The 19,815-nt window shown below is 43.9% G+C and overlaps 1 protein-coding gene across 3 annotated transcripts in view; it reads left to right on the forward strand.

Annotated features, from left to right (window-relative positions):
- Positions 1 to 3,223: 3,223 nt before the first annotated feature.
- The window catches only part of HSD17B12 (hydroxysteroid 17-beta dehydrogenase 12), a 255,125-nt gene continuing 238,533 nt past the window's right edge, over positions 3,224 to 19,815 (forward strand). For 2 of the 3 annotated variants that reach the window (XM_074955307.1, XM_074955309.1), the window contains exon 1: positions 3,224 to 3,388. The gene's annotated coding sequence lies outside the window, so the exon portion shown is untranslated. Of the gene's footprint in view, positions 3,389 to 18,459; positions 18,475 to 19,815 lie in introns of those variants that run through there. The other variant, XM_074955308.1, reaches the window with a different exon arrangement.

Below are 19,815 nucleotides of genomic sequence, written 5' to 3' on the forward strand. Positions count from 1 at the left end.
TTTTGGGAACTCTTTGCTCAAATGACCCCAAGTTCAGACCACTAACACCACCCAGTATGCCCATGAGGCACAATAAATTTCAAGACAATTCCATGTAAGCATGTGGATTTTGGAGCACTTAGTATAGTCCAAGGAAAGTGATGCTCAGCCTTAACTAAGGGACCTGCCGCTAAGGTTTCTAAGCACTCATGATGTTGAATCAATAATAAGTAATAACTGAAGTATCAAGTATGCTAGTTATTTATCATTTCCACACTTAGGCCCCAGTCTTGCAAATATGCATGTGCTTAATGTTAAGCCCGTGACTAGTCCCATTGACTGCAATGCCTTTAGTCACAGGAGTAACCTTAGACACATGAGTAAATGTTTGCAGGATCAGGGCCTTATTTAGGAGCTGATCCTTTAAGCTCTTACTACCAGGCAAAGTGTCTCCTGAAGTGAGTAGTTCCATTGATGGGACTACTCAGAGCTCTAAAGATTACCGTGGATAATAATAGTTTGCAGGATCAGCCATCCTGTAAGTTAAGTATGTACAGCTCTGTACAGGGGCACGTCAAGGACAGAGAGAGAGAACCTTGATGTGGACTTGATGTCCACTTCGGGTATGTCCACACTGCAGTGTAAACCCGGATCCTTGGGACCCAGGCTTATGGTCTGAATGTTTCCCAGCCTGTGTTTGAGCATCCACACCACATTGTAAATCTGGACTTACAATTGCTGGACATGGATCTTCCGAGGTACGTCTAAACTGCAATAAAAAAAACCCATGGCACCAAGTGTCGGAGACCCTGTGGGGCTTAGGCTGCAGGGCTAAAAATAGCAGTAGAGACGTTCAGGCTCGGGCTGGAGCCTGGGCTCTGAGACCCTCCCTCCTCGTGGAGTTTCAGAGCTCAGGTTCCAGCCCAAGCCCGAATGTCTTCACTACAACTTTTTGTCCTGCTGACGCAGGCCAGCTGTGGCCATGCTGTGTGTCTTTTATTGCAGTGTGAACATTCCCACAGCCATGCTAAGGCATCCATACTGCACTACGCAGACATTCTGACTGGGGTCTGCAATGTGAGCTGCGTCCACACTGCAAAATGACAGGACTTGGGACCCAATCTCAGTAGGACTCGGGCTCTGACGCACCCCCTTAGCAGGGTCCTAGGTCCTGGCTCCTGAGTCCTTGCTGACCCAAGTCGACTGATTTGTGTGTGGACAGAAATGGGGCTTGGGCTCCAACCTGAGTCAGAACCCAGGCTGAAAGTGCAAAGTAGACATTATGGATACATCTACACAGCAAGCAGGATCCTGAGGCAGCGAGTCTCAGAGCCCAGGTCTTCGGACTCGCACTATGCACCCAAAATAGCTGTGTAGACATTCTGGCTTGGGCTAGAGCTCAGGTTCTGAAACCCATCCCCCTCCCTAGGCATCACAGCCGAAGCCCAAACATCCACACAGCTATTTATTGTGCCATAATGTGACCCCATGTATGTAGACCCTGGCTCTGAAGCCCTAAGGGTCTGACCTAAAGCCCTTGGAAATCACCCCCCTTCCCTCTCACTTCCATGGACTTTGGATCAGGCCCTAAGATCTGAGTCTTAATTCTACATGGTAAATGGAATGAATTTTTAAAAAATTAAATCAGTTTTGCTAGGCGACGATCAACACAGTAAGGAAACGAATACGCACAATGCAAACTTAAATCCACCTAATCAAATTCCTCTGGGCTGCGGTGTCCTTTCTGTGAAATCAACCTGCATTAAAGGGGCTGTGGTGCTGTTTGTGAATGTACCATCTCTGCAAATTACCATTGCTCCATTGTATCGTGTTTGTATGAATGGGGGTTACATGTGCTTGCCCACTAGTCCACGTGAGAGGTGGGCTGAGAAAAGAAGGATCTTTTTTTAAAAAAAATGCATCTAGGGGGAGAGAAGTGGAAGCTGTGGATTCATAGTAGAAAGGGAATGGTATCCTAAAATAACCCCTCTGTCATTTACTCAGCCACCCACCACTCAGTGCCAAAATAAAGGTGCAGCTCTTTCATTTAAAATTAATTCTTGGCCCTGGAGGGCATCAATAGATCAATATCTTGTGCTTCTGATCTCCCGTGGGCCACCCTTCAATGGCTCATGCAAAGGCTAAAAACAGAAAGATGCAACACAAAAGATACCGCAGTCAGCTCAAGCAGGGGGGTTATTTTTAGATCAGTAAAGGGAAAGGAGGAGAGAGGGGGGAGAAGGGAAAGAGAGAGAGGCTGGTGTGGGGTTTGCAATCTAATTTGGTCTTTTCTTTTTTTCTTTTTTTTCTTTATTCCATCAATGGTATTTTCCATACAATCTGATTTCTTTTTGACTCCTAGGGAGGGGGGCTCGGGTGGGGGGAGGCACAGCAAAGCTGGGCTGAAGATTCTGGAGTTTTATGGCTCATTCCAGCTAGTGGCTTCTCTCTGCCAGTTGAATTAATTTGATACTATTTTTGAAAGTCAGTGTTTCTAAGGGAGACCTAATGACGCAATGACGTCAATGCAGGTCAATAGCACACACTGGAGGAACTGACTGTGCTACCGGGAGCCAAGGGCTGGGAGCCTTTTCCAACCAACCCCAGCTCCTGCACACACACACAAAGACTGCTGGGGGAGGGGAGGAAATCCTAAAGTGGTGAATGCACAATGCCCCCCCCAAGCTAACCCGACACCCCTAAAATAAGATGCATGCTGTCTGTAAGCACCAAAATAATCTTTAAAAAGGAAATGTGATCATCAGACGCACTGCAGTGCAAAGAGAAAAAAAACACCTCCCTACCTGTCAAAGGCAACGTTATTGTAATCCACAGACACACACACACACACTTAGGTTGTGAAATGCAACGCACACAACATTAGGGGCTTGCCTATAAATAGAGCCCGCGAAGGTGCGTGCATTGGCAATTTGTTCCCCAAACCAGGAGGGGGAGAGGGGTGTTTGGCAAACGTGGGTGATGAGTTATTCTGCTCTGATCAGTTACTCAGGAGGTGCCTGGATTGGTGGTGTGGGGGTGGATGCGTGGGTGGGAGGGTGAGTGGGAGGGGGGGTTTTGCTTCTCTCTGTCTCCAAGTCAGGCACGGAACACGAACTGGTTTTTTTTTTTTTTTTTTTTTTTTTTGCTTTTCTCCTGGAAGAGTGCAGACACACATTGCGCGAAACCCACAGCCTTTCGCGAGAGAGACAGCTCGAAACGCTCTAGTTTATTTATATAATCACCCCCCTCCAACACCCTCTTCCCTTCCCATCCCTCCCCAAGTTCCCTGGAAATCCAGCTGAGGCATGTGGAAGAGGGGCAAGCGTTTTTGTTTGGGGTTTTATTTTTTTGTTTTGCTTTGGGGGGGTTTCTTTGCACACAAAAATATAAGTGAAGAAGATTTTGCAAGGTAGGTTCCTGTGTGTGTGTATGTGCGCGTGTGTTGTGCCTGGGGCTTTTTGCAAAGTTTTCTGATTTCAGTTGTTGGATGCTTTTGCAGGCAGCAGACTCTGCTGATTTGTTCTGCTCCCTGCCTTTTAAAAACCTCAACGACATTGCATTTCCCCCTCTTAACAAAAAAAAAAAAAAAGGAAAGAGTCCTAGACTGTCGTGTCGTGCGTCCTGTGTATTTGATGATTCCAGCAGGAAAAACGTGTCCATTTTTTAAGAAAAACCGGGGGGTGGGGGTATTTTGGATTTTTTTTCCACATTGTTGCAGAGTTTCTTACTTTCACTTTGTCACATTTTTAGGAGGTTGGCTCACTCTTGTAATGATCTTGCAAACGATGTTTTAATTGGGAAAAGGTTTTAAAGTCAGCAGCAGCAGGAGGGTGGAAAGGAATTGGCGTTTCTTGAATACAGAATTTGCCACCGTTGGGAACAGACAGACAACCTATAGATTGTTGGGGTGCAAATTAAGTAGTAAGAGTAAATGGTAACAAAATAATAATAAAAACTCTGATGCAAGAGTGAGAGGCTGTTACAACCTCCAGCCACCTGTAGAGGGAAATCTTTATACATAGTAATCTTTTATAGCTGTATCTATAGGGAAACTAAGGAGAATTACATGTTCCAAACTTTGCTACTCTCTATATGCCACAAGAAGTGCAAGCTGTTTGGTTAATTTTAGGGTGCTTGCCAACTGCCAGAGCCCTTTAGATTAAGAGAAACGGTGTTATTTAGTATCTCCTGATTCTTAGCTACAACCAAGGTGGAGACTGAAATATCTATGATGCAGGTTCTGGTTTAATGCTGTTTCACTGGAAGAAGTGGTTATCAACAGGTGTTTTGCCTGAGAAGAGTAGTTTTGATTTATTGATCATTTAAAGGTGTGTTTATAATCTGGACAATCCAGGAGGGTTTTATTGTTCGAGGAAAAGAGAGTCATTTCATTGTTTACAAAGTGGCCATGGGCATTAAGTGGTGCATTGGTTTAATGCACCAGCCTTTTACCACTGGAGATCACAGTTCAACTTCTGAGTTTTTTAAGGTACTAGCTAAAATAATAATAATCATTTTATACATGCAGTGTTCTATATATTTATATGTAATGTCTTGTATAACACCTTTCATCCTGAAGGATCCCAAAATGCTTTACAAAACTATGGCTCTGACCTTCCAGCTGCATGTGCATGGGTGACCCCATCACCTGGATGGAGCAGATTGACTTCACTGTGGTTCTATGCCCCAATTCCAGAATCAGGGTCAATAGGCACAAAAATATGGAGGAGATGCTCTAGCTCAAGACTGACACACTGGCAGAAGTGTGGCCTCCAGTGTCAGGGAATGCTGTAGGTCAGGAATGAGGCGCATCAGAAGGGTGGAGAGGTTGCAGTGCACCTGACTTTAAGCCAGTGCTTTCCGTTCTCATTCTCATGGGTTCCAGATTCATCCAGGATTGTGCTGGTTTGTTTAACTACAGAACTGGAATACTGGGCTTCCAGCAGCAACATACTGACATTGTGAATTAGAAACTGCTGAACGTGTCTGGTGTGGTGCTGTGCAGCCCTCACCTATGACTCTTACACCCCTGTATCTTCTGGTCCCTTCTCCCTGGACCCCCACAGAAAAAAATTACACAGATTTTGAATTTGTTTAGCTGTGACTGAAGTCCACTCCTATCTGTCTCCCCCACATCAACAGTCTGGATACCCTATTGCAGAATAAAGCGGCTGTCCATCTTGATGCACATTTCAGCCAGATTCTCACTCTGCTTGGTGAAGATTGGTATGGGACAAGTCTTTCTTCTCTGCTTCCCTCTCCCCATGCCGTTGCAACAGCCAGGACCTGTCATTGGCTGATGACTCCACCAGTACAGGGTTCTTGGTCAGGCGTGATGCCATTGTGCTGTGAGATGGTGCCTCTGATTTCTGGTTCAGTGACCTCTATCTCTTCTTGATCAAAAAAATGAACTGTCGTCTTTCTTCCTTTCTATTAGGCAAAATGCATTTGCATTTCCAGTTCTCCGGATCTGCTTCTGTCTTCTGCCCTGAAGAATCAATCCTCGTCCAGGGGAGACAGCTTGGTCTCTTACTGCTTTGTGGTTTTGCTACTTGAATGCTCTGAATGTAACTTCAGATAATTATTGCCACCATGTTTAGACCAATTCAGAAGCTGAAAATTGTCTTTCTAATTAGGCAAAATGTATTTGCATTTCCAGCTCTCCTGATCTGCCATCTGTGGCAGAGTGGTGCTTTCTGATGCACTTCTCCAGCTCCTTTCATCGGCCCTCTTCTTAGAGCCTTTGCACAGTCTGTAGTCTCCACTGCTGGGTGACCATATCCAGATTGCTTCACACAGTCATGCTCTAGCTACAGTTGCACAATCATGTGCACACAGACACGTTTGTGCTCACACGTGTGTTTCCAGCCGTGCAGATACATTTGCACAACTCATTCCATAGAGAATGTTTCCATCCAGTGCAGAAGGAATTTTCCAGCCTGACTTTAGATCCTCCGCCCTCTTACCACATGGTGGATGCCATGTGAAGCACTGTCATTTATTAGGGCATGGAAGCATTCTGGGTACTGAAATAACTAATACTAATAACTAACTACCCATTGATATCAACAATACACACATTTACACCATTTGAGGATTTTCCCCACTGTTTCTTAAAGCAACCATGTAGCTTGTTAACTGTGTCAGTGTCTCAAATTCGTATGCTTGTACCTTGCATTATAGTTCCTCATGCTTTGCGTGATCTCCTGCTGCACTGATTCGCTTACATCCAATTGTGCCCCACAATGGCGCTTATTTCAAGGATGTCACGTGAACTAATTCTAAAGTGAAGAACTTTTCTTTCAAATGGTGGTAATATGCACCATCTTGCAATATATTTGCAAAGTACCAGCTGCATGGTACACTGACTGTTAAAATAAATTGTGACTAGCGTAAGGTAGCATTTGTTCCAGGCTTTCCATTACATCTATATTTATCCACTTAAGAACAATTGTCTGCCACAACTAGAGATCTAGGCAGTCTCCATGGTAAAAGAGCACCTGAGCTTGTACACTCTTGTTGAGACAAGCTCTGTATCTTGTTGAGACAAGCCACCCAAATTCCATTCTATGTCCTATTGGCTCTTGGAGTTTTCTCTGAGAGTCAAAAGTAAAACTTACTCTTCTACTCATCTACAAATCTGTGAGTTGTAAAGGGGAACAGGATGAATAGGCTGGTGCAGAGGACAACATTGCTTGTAAGGGAATTCCATGAGGAACTCACCAGCTGAGAAAGCTACCTACAGAGTATTAATGCTGGAAAGATGCATTGGCCAAACAATATTTTGCTCCTTGCATAGCACCTCTCATATTGACTTACAACCATCTATCAAGAATGGCTCAGAACACCGCTGCGTGATATGTTAGTAGTAGGACACTCATTTTACAGAGGGGTAAATGGAAGTGCAATGTAGATGAGTGAATTGCCCAGATTTGCAGTCAGTCAGGGGCAGAACCTGGAAGACAACACAAATACAAGAACTGTCTAGCAAAGAGACTGTCCCCTCCCTGCTTCAGGATGTACGTCTCTGAAAGCCTCCTCAAACTGCATTGACTTTTTCCTGGCTCCACATTGCCAGGTGAGCTCATGTCACTCTTTTCTTTTGTTTTAAAATCCATGTTAAATCAGGATGAAGACCCTGTTTTAATAGTGTCCGGCATTGGTCTCCCATGCTGCCAGGATGACAAACAAGGTCACTTCTTAGCAAGATGGTTGCTCCATGATATTATAATTGAAATATGTTCTTTCAAATATACACAAGATGCAAAGTTCTTCTTACCATGATGTGTTCCTTCCCTCTTCAAATCCAATCACTGGCTTCCCATCACCTTTCACAATGAGATTAGACTTCTCATCCGCACCTTTGAGGCTCTGAAAAGCTCTACTCCTGTCCTGGTCTCTCCATTTGTATCTTTCACTCTGACCAAGCCCTTTTTCCTATCCACTTGCTTTGTATCTTTCTTCTACTCTGATCTTTGTCCCTCCTTCCCAGATACCCCTTACACCTACTACCCTCCATTTATTCAGATCTCTCCTGGAAACACACCTCTTCTGCAAAGCCTACTACTGATTGCCTGCCTAAGCCAAAAAGATCATCACACATTTGTCTAATGCAAAAATCATTGTATGGCTGAGTTAACTTTCCTCTGCTCATCAGTGCAAGTTTCTCTGCTTTGTTTTGTCTCTCCATTTAGATAGTAAGCTTCCTGGGGCAGGGACTATATCTTCCTTTGTATTTTGTACAACCCTTAGCATGCTGTCAACACTTAACTCATAGTTACCAAAGATCTTCCATCTTGTTGGGCTGAACAAAACAAGTATAAACTTGTTTTAACACCTGGAGCCCAGTTTTCAGACATTGATACCTGAATGGAATGTCCAGCTATGGGGTTGGACTGCCCTTTTAAGATAAATGTGTTTGAAAATTTGGCACACAATGTTTAGCATGTTGCTAGTTTTAGAAGAAAGGGGGAGGGTACCATAATAAAGAAGACTGATATCTTCCAAGTAGGATTTTTATGCTAAGTTCATGATTAAGCAAAAATTCCAGACAGTTTTTAAATACAAATGTTGAACTACCTGTGAAATAATTCAATATGAAATGAAATATAATTCAGTTTTTAAATTTCTGTTCATATATTCCTATAATAGTTGCAATTCTCACAAAGGAAACACAAAAACTACCTATAATTGTCTGGAACTTACCAAAAATTGTATAAAGCTCTTGTGGTTCCTCAGCTGGCTCTGCAGCTGAAGTTTATAGCACAATGGTGATAGTCTGCACTTCTAATATCACCCATCCCCAAGGATCTCCAAGCATTTACCAATACTCAGTCAATCTCATGACAAAGCCCCTTCCCCTCTACCTATGGTCATCCAATGAGGTAGACAACTATAAGTACATTCCTCTAACTGTATGTAAATTTAGACATAGTGAGGACAGGTGACCTGACCGGGACCTAGGAGTCTTGAGTGCCAGTCCTTTGTTATAACTACTGGTCAACATTAGCACAGGGGAATTTGAAGAAAAATATTGACTCTATTGTTGTCCCTTTGGCTCTTCACTGGCAGTCATTGGTGCTGTGATCATGGTACACAAAACAACCACAATGCAATGGTGTTTCTGAAGAATTTCATAAAGAAACATGCTCTTCAGACTGTTAAGTGTGGCTGCTCCTTCCTGTGTCTCTCCCAGTATTTCTTGTCTTGTCTGTCTTGCCTGTTAGTCTAGGAGCTCTTAAAGTTTTTTGTAGAGCGGACCAGGCTACATCTTAATGCAGAGAGAATCTCGTGGACACTTCTACTCCCATTTCCAGTCTCACACACACTACCTCCTTTCCATTCATGATGAAATAATATCACTGTATTAAATACAGCCTTTGTTTATGTGGAAAAGGAATAGGTGGGAAAGTATTTTGTTTTTAACTTCTTTTTAATGTGATTTAGCACCTTGGAAAAAATGAGAGCCAGTACCATGTGACCAGTTAGCCCTCTGTTGGAGTCCAGTAAATATTCTGTAGACACTGGTGGTTCACCGACCATAATCTAAGACCCATTGGTTTCGCTTGTAAATGGTGAGGCAGAGACTGCCTGATCTTTATGTCATGTACAGGGCTGACCATGCTGTTAGTCCTTAACAAATAGATATTAACTATTGGCAACAGAGAAAAAAGTCACTCGTGGTCTGTATATGCTGGTCCATGATCCTCCAATTCTCATTTGTACTGCTGGAATCCACTACTTCTGATATTATTTTTCTGTACCAGTGAATCCACATTTCCAAAAGTATGACTTCTGGGTGGGCGGTAATGCCAGAAACATTGACTTGTGTAACCTAGGAACTGGGCATTCCCTCTGCAGGTTAGTGGCAAAATGACAGCTAAAGTAACCCAGATTCAAATGCAACCCCAACTTCTCTGGTTCAGTAGCAACTCTGCTGTTCCAATGTGTTGTGATTTTTGATGGCCAAATTAAATTGCATTGGAAATTAGGATACGACAATTAGACAGGAACAGTGAACATCGAAGGCCAAGAGGAGAAGAGTGATTGAACAAATCTCGTCATTGTAACCCTAGTTACCTCAACACACCTTTCACCGCATCATGTCTAACTTATTGCTAAATGCACTCTACATCTTATTCCTTTTCACAGGGTATCCAACCATCTTCCTCCTCGAGATGATTTGATTTCTGCTGCTGATTGAGTTATTTGGCTCCATGTTCTAACTACCATCTCAGTAAAGAAATTCTGCCTTGTGTTGCTTAAATGTCACTCATCTCCCTACCCTGACCTCTAGCACTGCCTGGGATACTTGGTTTTGAAGTAGTTAAAGCTTCATGCAGCTTTTTAGCATCTCTTCATAACCGCCTCTTCTCCTTTTTTCTACCACAAGAAGCTTCCCAAAGTTCCCCAAATTATTGTTGCATGCTTTTCTTCTCATTGATCCATCCATCCTGTAAGATGGTTACCAAGGATGAGTACACACTGTGCTAAAGGTAATGGGTCTTGTTCGTGAAAAGTTCCAGGTCATTATTTAGTGAAGGTCAAATTTTAACAGAAAGCCCAATCCAATTCAACAATGGATTCACCAGCAACGGTATCCCAGGTGTCTGAAATATAGTACTGCACCTAATCTAATTTTTTTCCCCGTCAGTGTGAATTTCACATCAAGGAGTCATGCGATTTTTTTTATATATATATAAATATACCATGCTGACATATTTAAACCTTTGTGCTTTCTTTTTTCTTGATCTAATTATGATGATGGTTTTCATCTTTTAATCCTAGTACCCCCAGCTGCTTTTTCTAGGGCCTGACTTTGTATCCAGTGAGCAAGATCCTGTTCCAGTGTTACCTCCTTGTAAATTACTTTTTAATATAAACAGAACAAATACACATAAAAAATCCAAGTAAAGAAAACTGCAACTATACCAGGTGTTTCAATCTGCTGGGGTTCAAGTTGGTTATAGATAGCGTGTAACATACAGCTATTAATGTAATGCGTATGAGATGACAGTAATACACCAAGTGGCCCATTTTGTTGGTTTGATGGCCTGTATGTTCAGATTCTCTGAAAAGTCTATAAATGGAAGCCACATCTATTAATCACTAGCAGCGTTTGTCCTTCTGGCACATGAATTTTAATGTAACACACACACCTCATACCATTGTCGGAAGGAATGTACTTTTTATGCTTCTTAAATTATGGTCTTTCTGATTATTTATAATATTGCTTTGTCCTTTATATAATGCCTTTAATACACAGTCTCAATGTTTTAAAATGCCTACTGAACAGCCTGGTGAGGTAGGTAAGTGTCAGACCCATTTTATAGTTGGATAAACAGAGGAACGGAGAGGAAAAGTGCCTTGCTCAGGGTGACACACAGAGCTGGGGGAACATTGAAAATGTTCATGGAAAAACATTATAATTTAGATGAAAAATTTCAGACCAGCCTTGGTCCTGCAGCAAATCTGGGACTAGAACCCAGGAATCAAGACTCCCAGTCCCCTGCTCTAACCACCAGTTAACATCATTTCTCCATTAGGGCCTTTCATTAGCTTAAACTTTGCCACACTGAACAGCTCCTAGCCCACCACGTCATGTGTACCCCTAATTTATCCAAATCCATTTGAATTCTATTGCTCTATCCTCTGGATTTTTTGATTCCTATATTGTCTCATCAGAGATAACTAGTGTTTTGTTTTATTGTTCTTTATTTTTAAAGAAATGTGTATCAGTGATTAATTACATAGAAACAGCTCCGTTCTTAATGGGGACCACTGCATGGTGTGCTCTGGATAATCTGACCCCAGGTAAACAAAGAAAGTCCTAGACCTTATCATCATGGTACTACCCTCTTTACTTCTGGTCACTCTATACTCCCTTTATGTTTGTAAAGTAGCAAGAGTCAATCCGCTGTTTGTCAACTGGAGAATGAAATCAAAATACTGGTGGGTGTCACCATGGTTTAGGAGAATTCTGTAAATTATATTCATGACTGGGATGTGATCCCTGGCAGGGCTGGGGGCATTGAGGAAGTAGCACTCAAACTAGCAAGGAGTGAGATGAAAGGAGAACATGAGGGCACTTTCCCCATCATTCTGCAGTAGTTCCTCTAACTGATTCTGGTCTTGATAAGACCGGCTCAGCTGAAGACTACCACCCAACCAGAAGGATCCTTATTTCATGATGTGGCCTTGAGGTTGAAGGATCAAAAGGAAAGATGGGATTTCTCCATCCCTTTCAAAAAGAATGCCCCTACTCATGAATGTCTCAAGGGCAGGCTGCACGTGCTAGTCTGCCCCCTGCTCAGGGTAACTGAATTAGTTTGTGTTTAGCAGGCCAAAGGTGTCTTTTGAACTGTAAACTGTATATGTTGATAACTGATGTTTGTTGTACCGATGCCACTGTCCTTGGAGCGCAGAGAGCCCTGGAAGGTTTCAAGAGTCAGAATGGTCTGCATCGCAGGTAGTACTCATCAAAGAACACCATGCCATAGTTCAGCACCTGTTCTATGCAGAGTGCAATGTATCTATACGCACTGTTCCTTCTGGTAACAGTGAAGTTTCCCTTCTAGTTCGAGAGAAGAATACAGAATCCGTTGATTTAATTATGCCTCAGTTGTTAGGGAGGCCTAATTCTCTGGGAACCAAGAGATTGCTGATGACTATAAAATATGAAGATGGAAGATAAATTCTCCATTTAGCATTTATCAGAAGAAGTGGGAACTGTTGTTTGCAAGGTACAGCATCACCTGCTAAAGATTCTTTCCTTTCCTTTGGATTGGTTCCATTGTTGTTGTTTGATTTATTTAAAACAAGTGATTCCCTGGGCATTGTATTTCATTTTAGCCCAGCCTTGAGTTGGGTTCTAGCAGCAGCTAGAGAAGGTAGAGAGAGAGCTGTCCTGCTGAGGTGGAAATTACTCACTCCTGCTAACAGGGATTGTTCTTGTGGGAGAGGTTTGGTTCTTGTTGGAAAAGGCGGGCGCCCTCCTGGTTTATTCAGAAGATGTTTCATATCCTGTGGAAGAGCAACAAGTTAGTTCTTGGAACGCAATGGGTGAGTTTTAAAAAAAAACAGTCAGAAGAAGGGGAAGAGGTAGAGACTGAAGGAGAAGGAGGCCCCTCTACTGTTATGGAGGGTTTGCGATCCAGCAAGGGAGTGGTTCACTATTCATACTTTATCACCAGGTTAATCCTAGCTACACAGCTGCGCCTGTGTCTTCTCATACCACCGGAAACAAGCTCAAGACAGTGAGCCCTTCCATTGCATTCTCCTCCATCCTCACAGACTAGGAGGAGGAACTTTAAGCATACAAAGTCGGGAGGGAGACTCGGGCGCATGTAATCACCACCCCATTCACGTTAGACGCTGGCAAACTCCCCTCTGGCATCCGGGAGCCAGGCAAGGCTCCGGTGGATGCGTGTGCTTCCTGAATCACATGCTTAGCCTACCATGTCTGTTCATCCAAGCTGCTCTTCCTTGAAACTCCTTGAAGATGGCATGTTTTACGGCTGCCTGCGTGTCCCCATCTGAGGCCCTCATGTGACAAGAGCTGTCTTCAGTCCGAGTACCAGTGTCCTCCTGCCTGCAAGACTCAGTCCTGCAGCAAAGGCCATACCTCCGTGCGCACTTGCTAAAAATAATGGCCAGGGCTGGAGTTCTGGGCGAGGGTTGTGATGTAGCAGCTCTCTATGGCCGAGAGAGGCAAGTCCTGGGTTGGGGCGTGCGGGGATGTGCTGATCGCAACGCCTCTGATCGTGCTTTCTGGCAGCTGCCTAATAACAAAGAGGGCTGGTCGGCTCTTTTAAAAAGCCAGATCTCTCCCTGCGCCTGGCGACGCCTATGATGTGATCTGTAATAGCTGTGATTTTTCCCAATTTTGCTGTATCACTAGCAGTAGTTGGCCATGTTATTGTCTGGCTACGAAAGAGAGAGAGAGAGAGAAACAGCGTTACCTCATTGATCGCAGTGTATTGACATTAGGAAATTCATTGCGGAAGAAGTTGATAATAATTAACTGAGTTAATAAATAAAGAATGTGCTATACAGATTAGACAGTAAATAACTTACTACCTTCTTGATTCTCCTTGCATTTTGTTTTTCATTCAGTCAAGGTGTGAAGTGGGTTGGTTGGTGGGGATTGGGAGGGGGGAGGTAAAATATGCACTCTTGAGAGAGACTATTTCCACCCCATCAATAAACCTTTTCTTTTCCTAGGGTGTGTGTGTGGTTTTTTTTTCGAGTCTACGAGTCACGATTTTAATTTTTAGCTACATGCCTTGTGCCATCTTCCAACAACAAGAGATCTGTTTAAAAATAGCATCGACCTATTGCGCTCGCCTTTTGTGGATATTTTAAGAAGTAGCTGTGTCCTTTTGTCTCACAACTCAAGAGCAAGCGAACTCACCTTGAAAGGTCCTGATTACCTTACTTGAAAACATACAATGACTTTGGGTTGGCTCCCTACCCCCCCATTTACCTGGAAGCCAAATATATTAATTCCTCTTCCCTCCTAATGCTTGTAATATAGTTGGGGGGGGGGTATATTTTCTGGTTCGGAGATGGGCAGGATGGCGAGTGTGAAGGACCTTTCTTTGCCAAATAAACTCTGCATTTGTCAACAAGACAATTCCTTTTGTTTGGTCGCTGCTTCGTGCATGGTGTGTGTTTTTTTTAAATTATTATTATTGTTAATTTGGGGGCGGTGGGGGGGGTGTGCCACTGTATAACATCAGATTTAGCCATTTGCGTATAGCAGCATTATGATTTTTAATTGCAATTTCATTTGTTATTCTCTCCCCCACCCCCTCTCTCTGTATAATCTGGATCATTGCTCTCTGTAGCTGATTCCGTGGGAGACCAAGCAGAGTGCGTGGGTGCAGAATATAGAAAGCCAGAGCCATAGAATCTGTTATTTGCGTCACTCTTGGAGACGGGGTTGTTTGCCTGACAAATATACAGAATTAATCCTAGTTTTATCAATATCTGTCTTTTGCTACAATAGCCAAACACGAGCGTAAGGTAGTGGTGGGGACTAGATGTTGCTGAATGTTGATGTTTTTTGTCCAGAAAGCTGCGGGAGGGTGCGAGTGTGTGCAGGAGAGGGGATGCTAAAATATATTCAGCAACCCCTGTGCTGTTTGCCTGAGAAATACAAAATCTCAGATTTTATTCCTATTTCTGTTTGCTACAGTTGCCAAACATGGGGTGGGGAGATGCCCCTGCATGGTCTGTCTATGCAGATTTCTCTCGCTCTCTGTGTTTTTCTGTGTGTGTGTGTTTAAAATATATCCATACCCTCAGGGCATATTTTTCCCCCTCTCTCTCTCATAAATATACGCACACCCCACAGGATTTTTGTGCAACTGTGTGGAAAGCTGCACAACACAAAATATGGGGCTTGCTAATTAACTCTTTCCCTCGAATTGAAGTGCTTTTCTGCAAGCACAAAGCTCCGAGCACAGACATCTTTTATGATGAACTAGAGCCTCTGAAGAGGAGAATCTGAACGTGACGTCAATAGCTGATAACTGACGCAGCCTTGCAAAGGAGTCTCAGGCTGGCTCCTTGTAGCCTGCAAGCCCTAATGATTCTATTTTTTCCCAATCCCCCCCTCGTAGTGAATGACTAGAACGCGCACACACACAAACCAGATTTCATATATAGCTATATATAGACAGAAAGCTTCTTTATTCTCCAAACAAAGGAATTTGTGTTTTTTTTAAAAAAAGCATTGAGTGGGGTGGAAAGAATTAAAGAAAACCCTTTCTTTGTGCATCCAGTGTATGCAACCATCGCTCTGTCTCTCTCGGCAAAACAAGCTTCCCTGCCAGAACCCCACGTTGGTGCATAATGTTAAACTGGTGCATGGTGGTGGTTGTGTTTTGGTGGTTGGTTGGTTGTTTTTAAAGCCCACTTCATAAAGCCCCTGCAAGTAGACAGACACAATAATGCTTACAAGGCAACAGGCAGAGAGACACAGAGAGAGACAGGCTCAATACAACTGTGGATTGGGGTTTTGTGTAATAGGACAGCATGGAAGGCGGTCGTTTTTTTTGTTTTTGGTTTTGTTTTGTTTTTAATTCTCTGCAATGATGCACCTAAAGCAACCGAGGATGATAGTGCAGAAAGAAGCGGGGGGTGATTTGGGGGGGGGGGGGGTTGGTGGGAACGTAATGCACATTTAATGTTTTGGATGTAACGTTCCAGCGAAATGGCTTTGTGTGTGGATTTTTTTCCCCCAGTACCTGCTAAAAATAGCATCAGGGTTTTGATCGCGTTCCAGAAATAGACAGAGGGTTGCACTTGTATAAAAAGAGAGCGCTGGTGGAAGAAAACCTGGACATCACCGCAGTATTTTTTTTCCAACTCCTGTCTGGAAATTAATTGTTGGATTTTTCCTCTCTCTCTCTCTCTCTCTCTCTCTCCTCACCCCCCCACTCTCGTCTCGTCCCGTCCCGTCCCTCTCCCGCCCCCCTCCCCCAAGCAAGGAGTTCCTGTTTGGGTAAGTAGTGATATTTCCTGTGCATACTGCAGAGAGTGACTTTATTTTATGCATGCTTGGTTTTATTATTTTATTGTTTCAGTTAAACCGAGCGGGAGATACTCGTTTGCATAATGAATTTGGTGCATGCACGGAACCCAGAGACAGGGAATTCTTACAGAAAGGGGAATCACCCTGTCGGTAAATCTCTGAATCAATAGCGAGCTGCAACTCTCTCTCTCTCTCTCTGTCGGCGCTATTGAGTCCTTCATTCTCTCTGTACCTATCCACTCTCTCTTTTTATTTTTCCAATGGGTGGCTAGACACACTCTAATGGCAAAACTCGCTCCGCAGACTGAGAGGGGAACTCTCTGTAGATTGCCTACAGAGAGCCTGTCATATGCTGACACCACAGTCCCCTTATCCCTTGCAGCTCGACCAGGGGGAACTACGGAGGCGCAGGCTGTCTGGGAGCTGTCCACTAGCTGAGGTGCTGAAATCGCTGCACCGGCTGCTTAGCTTGCGCTGGAGGAGTTCACTTTCTTTATTCGTTCGATCTAGCCGCTGTCTGTAGGTTTAATGACTTTCAAAGGATGTTGTAATCTCTGCTGCACTCTCTGAAGGACCCCGGAGGATGCTGAGATCCCTGCTTATTCTAAGCTAAGAGTGGCTGGGCGCTTCCCTCCCATTCAGGTTTCCTCATCCGTGCGTAAACTCTGCTGCTGACTCTGCTCGGAATCGCCTGCCCTTCCCGCCTGTGTGTTTGAAACAGTCTGTACCTGATGATGGTGCTTAGCAAAATAAGAGGCTATAGGTTGCTTTATTTGGACTCACCCCTTCTCCTCCCACCTCATTTCCCCCCCCCCCCCCAAGTGCTCACACCTTCTACAGGTCGTGTGTGTATGTGTTGTTATTGCCTTTCCTTCGCGTCCTTTGTCATAACCTCACCAGACGAATTGGTGGAATGACTGAATTAGAGGCGAAGTAGTGGGGCGATTGTTGTGTGTACGAAATAGATGCAGGGTCACTTCAATGCTACAAACACCAATCATCCCCTTTTGGAACCAGGGATATTCTTGCTAGGCTAGGAGCATGCAGGTTTATAGGCATTTCAGTTAGCAAAAACATGTCAGCAGGTTGCATTAAATCACACATTGACACTGTACAACACTCACATGCATCAACCCATTCTCCTTAACATGAGAAGGAAGAGGAAATTAATTCCCGACCTGATGGGGGTGGGGGTGGGGGGTCTTTTAGCCGCAGACTTATTTCTATACCTGCAAGGAGTAGAAATATTAAAGCCCGACAATAACAAAAGAAAGCAGATTTCAGTAAGTACATCTAGCTAGCTCAGCGAGACAAAAAGCAAGCTTATAAAATGGTGCACCTACCACTCCAAGCCCAGCGACAGTTGCGGATCCTGCAGACAATGACATGATGCAGACATGAACATCAGTATAGCACAGGACATATTTATTTGTTTGTTTGGCAAAAGCACATCTTGGCTAACATTGCAGGCAGTAACTTTATATATATAACAAGGCATCGTTTCTTGCAATTAATAAAACACAAGCCTATGTATTCCTAGCACAGTAGAATGCCACCCACTAATGTCCTTAATGTAGAAATCGTCCCTTTCCCGAGCCTGCGTGGTCGTATTTACAAACTGATAATTTTTTAAAAAATCCACTTACAACACGTGTAGCCAATTACTGTAACTCTTAATATAGCTCTATAAAACAGTCATTAGCAACCAGAAATGCTGCCCTCCTTTCTCCCGCTCCCTCCCTTCCCCGACCCTCCCCTCCTAGATCATTGCATCTCTTGGCACAATGCATAAGATTACCCTTAACTGGATCCTATTAAATAATTCAATGGTGGCGGTGTAATTTTGGTTGGAAACTGCACGGATTTCCAAGTCGTGACTGTAAAAGTGAGTAATGTGCGCTGGCTGCGTCATGGCTCCAGTCACAGATGGTTCCAAACTGAGCAGAAATCGTGACTTCGACTTGAGACGTCCCCTCTACATGAAAAGACCATCCAATCAAAACGGCGTCAGGGGGGCAGCTGGACTCCTCGGATCTCGCTTTCTCTTTGCTCTCCCATCCGTGTGTGTGCGCCTGTATGTATGTATGTATGTATATATATATATATATATATATATATATATATATATATATATATATATATATGTGTGTGTGTGTGTGTGTGTGTGTGTGTGTGTTTATATATGTACGTGTGTGTATTTATATATATGTGTGTGTGTATACACACACACACACACACACACACACACACACCAAGTTGCAGAAGGGGAAGGGAGTGGAGGGTTAATCTTGAGGAATCTTCTGCACTTAGCAAGATCGTGACCCTCCCACACAGTACAGTAACTTATATACATACCTGGAGGAAGGAATGCTTTGCTTTGGGCTTCCTAAAAATATTTGGTGATGGCTGCACCCTCCAACATGCTCATAGGACCGGGCACTGATGCACCCACAAAGGTAAGTGATGGGGGTTTAAAACTTTTTAATATTGTGATCAGAATCCCCAACTCTGCAGTCAGCCCGGGCGTTCGGTTGATTCGCTTGGAGTTTCTGAAGCAAGCTGGTGTTGTTCAGGGCAGTCCGCAGTGAGGCTAACAATACTTTTGAGGGAAGATGTAGGGGCGCGTAGGTGGTTTGGATCCAGAAGTGTGTGTTGTGGTTGTGGTGATATTCCTGGTGTGAGTTTAGTGTGCCGTTACAGCTGATAAGGCAGGAACTTTGCGTCTCTGCACCTCATTTTGGAGAGTGTATATTGATCAGTCAGTCTGTTCAGTGTGCGAGCAGACAAGAGATTAACTTTCAAGTTCTTGAGTTATTGTTAGTTCTGCGAGTCCTAGTCGATCTTCTGTACGATATCTTCAACTTGAGTAGTAACCCGGTTGCTGCCTGGGGGGAAAGTGGACACTAATTTGCCTCTATACGGCCGCTGATCGGCACTAGGGGGGCTACTCATTTCCAGCAGGCTTTGTTCAGAAGATCTCTGGAGTAGTTCTATGACACATCCATGGAACTTTTATTAACTGAAAAGGGGGTTGCTTGGGCTGAGTTGAAGCTTAGAAGTCACGATGGTATTAATAGTTGGGAATAAGTGGAAAGTAGGCAGTTTCGTCTCTCTGCCCTCCCTCTCCCTCCACCCCTCATATCTTGGGTGCTCAGTCGACTGATGAATTGATATTGGTGGCATACACTGGCCATTGATGGGTGGCAGCATCAGCATAATTTGCTGACAAATGCCCTGGCTAGTTTTAGATTACTTTAGCTTCCTTCATTGTTATTAGACTTTGGGCATCTCATTGTCTTAAATATACCTGGAATTAATTGCTGTTTGGATATATGCATAATCCAGGTCCTCTCTTGATTTGATTTATTATAATTTAATTGTGTCTCTTTTGTTCTGGGATTGCATGGCAACACTATTGAACGTGCTCTTGTCTAGGATTTGTTGAATAATTAGAAATGGAAATGTTTCTCTCCCCCCCCCCCCCACCTCTCCCCCTTTCGAAAAAAAGGAAATGTGAGGCGTCTCCTGATTGGTGGGTGACGATTTTAGTCCGCACCAATGAGCTGTCTGCCTGGTCTCTATTTATTTAGTGCTCAGGGGGAGAGTTTTCTCTTTACGCAGCGCCTGTGCACAGCGCTAGACCCTCTGCTCGGGAGCAGAGAGATGGGGGGACATTCCGAACTCTACCTTGCTCACAAAGCCCCCAGATCCTGCAAGCCTGGGCTCCCAGCTCCTTGGCGGGGAGGGGGAAAGAGGAGGACAAGAGGGGGCCCAGTGTGATGGGGATGGGCTAGGGG

This window comes from Natator depressus, chromosome 6 (assembly GCF_965152275.1).
Source record: "Natator depressus isolate rNatDep1 chromosome 6, rNatDep2.hap1, whole genome shotgun sequence".
NCBI classification, from domain to species: Eukaryota; Metazoa; Chordata; order Testudines; family Cheloniidae; genus Natator; species Natator depressus.